Source organism: Colossoma macropomum, unplaced genomic scaffold (genome assembly GCF_904425465.1).
Source record: "Colossoma macropomum unplaced genomic scaffold, Colossoma_macropomum, whole genome shotgun sequence".
NCBI classification, from domain to species: domain Eukaryota; kingdom Metazoa; phylum Chordata; class Actinopteri; order Characiformes; family Serrasalmidae; genus Colossoma; species Colossoma macropomum.
The window spans coordinates 501,238-507,884 of record NW_023494990.1 but is presented as its reverse complement, the minus strand read 5'-3'; the positions used below and the strand labels follow the sequence as shown (position 1 = coordinate 507,884).

The 6,647-nt window shown below is 38.4% G+C and overlaps 1 pseudogene; it reads right to left on the bottom strand.

Moving 5' to 3' along the window:
* Positions 1-1,297: 1,297 nt before the first annotated feature.
* LOC118800651 overlaps positions 1,298-6,647 on the bottom strand; it is a 132,742-nt pseudogene continuing 127,392 nt past the window's right edge.

Sequence of the window (6,647 nt, the reverse complement as noted above, 5' to 3'; positions counted from 1 at the left end):
ATTAGCAAAATAACCAAGTAGATCAGCATAGCAGTGCTAATATCTCACAGTATAGCACAACTTCCAGGGTATGACTCTGATTATACCACCAGCTATACCAATTATGGATTTTATTATTAGATTTTGAGACTATCACACAAAAACAAATTAACAAGACAGAGTATTTACAGGTGTTTTTTTTTTCTGGCCACTTTGAAAAAGGATCCACATACTCCTTGCTGTACTGTTTGCAGAGATGTCAAATTTGCACTTATTGCATCAAATGTTTTACCTGTTTTTTGTGCCTTTGGTTTAGCAGTTACAATTGCATAGCTAAACTGGGTATGGATGTACTTTTAGTGTTTAGTGTAGATAATTGATTAGCTTGTAAGTAAACCTAGTTAAACAGAACTACAGTACCACACTCTTTTTGAAGTGCAAAATGTTGCCATGTGTTGTACAATACTCTTTTTTACTTTAAGTACATTTAGGAGCGTGTACTTTCATACGTCTACTTAAAAAATCTGAGCCATACATCAACTTTTATTTGAACATTTTTTACTAGATTACTAGTTTACTTAAGTAAGGGACTTGTGTACTTCTGCCACTTCTGCCCTACAGTGATGTACAGAGGGTGAATGCCATAGGTCACAGACATGTTTTTCTACCATTTGAACTGCAATAAGGTACACATAACTATCAAATATATGATGTAAGTGAAAAAAATGCCAAATAAATGTTATAAAATATATAATGAATGTATTGGTCGCCTGGAACTGTGTCACTAGTGTTAACGCATAAAATCTCGTTTTGAAATAAAAATCACTTCACATCACATCACTTGACTTCATTTTACCTATATCCTTAAGATCTATGAAGAAAGACAAATGGTAAGCGCACTGTCTCTTCAGTTATCAGAAATTTTCTCATTTATCTCAAAATCTCAAATGGACTTAAAACTGTTCTTTACGATATTTAACTAAGTGATTTCACTGTCAGCGATAGTCTTTGATTTCATGCCAAATGTAACAATTTAACAGTCTGATCTACTTTTGAGAGTTGAGGGATCTTGGGTCTTATAAATGTAACTGATGTTTCATTGTGGTTCTGTGTTTCTTCTGTCACATTAAATAAAATGTATCACATTTGACACGATAATTTTATATTCATTAAGATTTAAAAGATTGCATCTTTATTTGTAACTGTTTCTCATATTTTTATTGTTATAGCAAAAACATGGTTGCGTAACCGAGCAAACATCACACTTATAACAAACCAGATTAAAATAAATAAAAGAACGATCTCCTGATTTGTTGAATTATTATTCTTCTGTACCTTTGACTACAAGTGCTTTAGAGATAGAAAAATAGGTAACACCGGTGATAAAAAGACAGTACTTGCAATCTTTAAACACATGCACAAAAAAAGTAACAAAATCATTAAGCTGTCAGTTTTGTGTATTCATGCAGCCTATGAGTTATGTAATAATGCCTGCAGACTTCTCTACACCACAGAAACATTAATAAGGTAGGTTATCATTAGCACCCTAATGATGGTACCAATATACATACATAATTATGAATCATCCTGGCTTAAATACATTAATAACTGTTGCAAGTCATAATGGTCATTACATCTAAACACTCAAAATGTGACAATAAATAATCTTAATATACCAAAAATATCTTTAAAAGGTGTCCACTTTTCCAGGATACTATGTTCTCTAATCCCATGTTTTAAAGTTAATTTAATTTAATATTGTAGCAATACTTTTTACTTTTCTCCAAGTTTTTTTTCTGTTTGATTTCTCCTCTTTATATATCCTTATACACATGGTGAAATCAGCCAGATTTCAAATTATGACCACATCTAACACAATGACGCCAGTTCAAACAAATACTGAACCACTGTGGTTTGAGTGCCTGTGTAATCTCATTTATTTTACAATAATTCTCATAAGTCTTTTTTTTTGTATCATAACTCACTATCTGTGTAGCCCAGAAGAGTCTGTGTTCCTCTTTTTGAGTGCTGGTTTCTTTCAGTGGTTCTTCCTCGTGCTCTCTCCTCTCACTTGGTGACCGTCTTTGGGGGTTAAGTAACTTAAACGTACAACCCACCATTCACACTACAGTGCTGAGAGGGCAGCTACCTCTCACTAGGCTAAGCTTTTTAATGCCCATATTTCAAAAATGGTATACATTCCTAAAATTGAGGACATCGTCATTCTGACCCATTCCACTCAAACCCCCGAAATGGTCTCTGTCGTCATCCTCATCCATTGTACTCTGATCCTCTGCAATCTTGTCCATAGTCTGGTCATCCTGATCCGTATGTACTAGATGTGCATCCTCGTCTCCTGATGATTCATCTGTTTCCGCTTCATTCCAGATAAATGAAGAGACCCATGAGCCCCACTGCAGTAGAGAAGTATCCAATCTGTAAGTGCACAGTTAGAGAAAATTATTATTTGTCACCCAGCAGCTTGCAGCTTAATTCTGAGTGTGAAAGTGTATGACTGACCCAAGCCCTAGCAATCCATTACATTACACTACATTATAAAGTAAGCTCTTGAATAGATTTATGCCATTTATTGTTAGCATATTTAGTGATTTGCAGTTTATCAAGTACACATATCTTGTGCCAATGCTCATTGACGACTGGGTTTCTTTATTGTTGGAGGCACTGTGTTGTTTCCCCAAGTGAGCGTAGTCTGGATCTGTAAGCATTTATTATTGTCCTTAGCACTTAAGAACTGTTTTGAGCATGAACTGGAATGTTTTCAAGGAAGCTGTCATATTTAATGATTCATCAGATATGGAGGAATATACAGCAACAGTGATGGGCTACATTAGCAAGTGATGTGATATGATCTGACTTCTCGCAAGACCATCCCTCAAGATCATCACTACATGCTAACCAGAAGACATGGATGACTGCAGAGGTGTGTGCAGTGCTGATCACCTGGATGGCCGCCTTGAAGTCAGAAAACAAGGCAGCTCTCAGCACAACAAGAGTCAAGCCTGGCTATCAGACAGGCAAAGTGCAACTATGCACAGAGAATCTACGGACACTTTCTAGACACCAGAGACGCATGGCGTACATGGCGTACAGGCCATCATTGACTACAAAGTGACATCACATGCCTTCGATGGTGATGCCTCGCTCCCAAACGCTCTGAACGATTTTTACATGTGGTTTGACGCACAGAATAACTGACCAGCGAGGAAGACCACCCCTCCTCCCATCGACCAAGTATTTAGTCTGTCCACAGTAGACATGAAGACTACTGTTTCCAGAGCTAACCCTCTGACAACATACCTGGCCAGGTGTTCAGGGGATGTGCTGACTAGCTTTTGGATGTCTTAACCAATATGTTTAACATCTCTCTGAGCCAGGCAGTTGTCCCGGAGTGCTTCAAAACAACTGTCATCATACCTGTGCTGTGATGAGTCAGCATACAGGGAGGAGGTGGAGCAGCTTGCAGACTGATGCAGAGACAACCATCTCTATCTTAATGTTGATAAAACAACAGAGATTACTGCTGACTTCAGGAGGACTCGGGGTGATCACTCTCCACAGCAAAAGTTCCAAATGGCTTGGTGTGCACACTGATGACCTCACCTGAACCCTTAACACTAGCCAAGAAAGCCCAGCAATAACTTTACTTCCTGTAAAGGATGAAGAGAGCAAGCCTCCGCCCTTTTCATTCTCACTGCATTCTACAGGGGGGCAGTAGAGAGTGTCCTGACCAGCTGTCTCACTGGCTGGTATGGGAATTGCACTGGTTCAGACCACAGGACCCTACTGTGCATTGTAAGGACAGCTGAGATCATCGGGGTGTCTTTACCCACCATTCACACCTCTTACCTCAAGCGCTGCATCCGCAAGGCCACCAGCATTGTGGGCAACCCCTCCCATCCCTCTCATGGCCATATAGCAGAAGGTACCTGAGGTACCACCACCACTAGACTCCGCAACAGCTACTTCCCCAAGGCAGTCAGGTTACTGGGTGCACTGATGCCAACCAACATACACCTAGACTAATCTAGATCCTTTCCAGCATCCACCACAGACTGATCACACACCTCTTTACCATCCTTGCTCATCTGCACTTTAAATTCCTAATTATTTCAATGCTGCTATGAAACCTTACCAGTTTTAAAGTTGACAATGTTTGCACACTTTCCTTCATCATTAACATGCTGCTTATTGCCAATCCATGCATTTATTTATTTATTTATTTAACGTGTGTATATACATACAGTGCCCTCCACAAATTGGCGCCACTGGTAAAGCAAAATGAGCAAAATAGGCTGTAAAAACCATTCTTTATTGCTTATCTTTTTGATCTTCCATTCAAAATATTAACAATTGAACCTTTATTTGAAGTACAATCTGTGTGTGCCACAATTGTTGGTACCACTCTTATATTCTTATGAGTGAAATCTAACTGAAATATATTCCCATTCATATTTTGTTTTAAAGTTCACCTGGCTTATTAGGATCACGTAAATGGTCAGCCATGACTTCCTGTTTCTGTGGATTATAAACATGAGGTGACACAGAGGCCAACTGATGCAACAGTGTTCGGTGACAAAAGGTTGTTGAGCTGCACGAATCAGGAAATGGTTACAAAAGAATAGCTAAACAGTTGAAAATGCCAATTTCCATTATCATGGCAATAATTTAGAAGTTTAAAGCAAATGGAAATGTTAAGCTTCTGCCAGGAAGAGAACATATGTCTATACTGACCCCATGCGCAGTAAGGAGGATGGTTCAAGTGGCACAAGAATCTCCAAGGAGATTGAGGAATTAGACACCACCTGCATAACCACAAGTTGTTTGGGAGAAGAAAGCCTCTGCTGTTAAGAACCAACAAAATCAAGAAACTACATTTTGCCAGATGCTTCTGAAACTTTCAGTGGAAACATGTTCTATGATCAGATGAGACCAAAATAGAGCTTAGCAACAAACACCAGAGGTGGATTTGGGGTAGACACAAAGATAGCCATGCAGGAAAGTTCCTCATTCTCACTATAATGTATGGCACTGGATCTGTGATGTTGTGGGGCAGTTTATCTTCCAAAGGCCCTGGACACCTTTTTGGATAAATGGTATCATGAACTTCATGTTATCAGAAATTAAATTAAATTAATATCTGACTGCCTCAGCCAGAAAGCTTAAAATGGGCCATGATTGGATCTTCCAGCAGAACAACGATCCAAAGCACAACTCAATGCAAAAAATGGTTCACTGACCACAGAATCAAGGTTTTGCAATGGCTACCCCTGCCCCCTGACCTGAACCCTATAGAAAACCTGTGGGATGAGCTGAAGAGGAGAGTCCACAAGTGTGACCTCAGAATCTTAAGGATCTGGAGAGATTCTGTGTGGAAATGGTCTCCTATAACTTGATCAGTGTTATCCAGTCCCTTCAGGCCCATTATAGGTGAAAACTCAGCACTGTTATCGTTTCAAAGGGCCGCTGCACAAACTATTAAATAAAGGGGTGCCAACAATTGTGGTACACATAGATTTGAGAAAAATATTCATTTTATAGTAATATTTACATTTTTACTTTCAAACATTGTATATCAAATAAAGATTAGATTTTTGTTAATATTTTGAATAAAAGATCAAACAAATGAGCAATAAACAATGTTTTCTACAGCCTGTTTTGCTTATGTTTACCAGGGGTGCCAATATTTGTAGTAACCTCCAAGGTTCTCAATTCATTTGATCAATACCGGCATGTTTTTCAGACAGTTGCACATTGCAAAAACGTATGCGTCATGACGTCAAACTCTTTGTCAGCACTGCTGCAAACTTGCAACAAGAAGGATTCACTAATTTGATCATAAAAGATTGTATTATAGAAGAAAGCGATTCACTCCAGACTCTTTTGAGTGTTGCACGTTAAGGAGAAACTCACAACAGTAACAGAGTTAATTCAGTTTATCATGCACTGCTGCGTGTGTGACTGAAGTGGGTGTCCTTTACTAACTGTCTTTAAGGCCTGGGTGATGCTTGTTAGTTGTGTACTTGAGTTAGTTTCTCTTTCACAGACACATTTAGATTTTTCTAAATTATGAGCTTGTAGCTGCTGTGATGAGTGCTTAGCCATTAGCATTAGCTGTTAGCTGCTAGCATCTCCAGGCAGACACTTGTTTATGTGTTAAATTCTGAGCAGATATTAGCTGTAAACACTTTATTACTCGCTGTTCATTTTACAGCTGTGGACTCTCTGACATATATGTATGTACCCTCATATTGATGCTGCAGCCTTTATAATTACAAATGTAGAAAGTTAGTTCAGTCCTCTGCTACCCTGAGCTCTGACAGAGTGCCCCACACCTAGAATACAGTAGTACAGAAACATCCCTGACATTATTTATTTATGTATTATTTACCTTAAGGTAAACATTAACATGTCTGTTGTATACAAGGTACTGTATAAACACACACCAAGTTACAAACAATGTAATTTATTTATTCTCAAAGGTAGAGCAACAATCTTAATGCTCAATTGTGTACCTTAAATGACATACCCTTTAGAGTACCAGCCCAGTGACTGTTTAGTATCTTTTTTTCTGAGAGTGGATAAAATATATATTAAGGTGGATTGATTTTTATACCTCTAACTGTCTCACATATGCATCATGACAATAC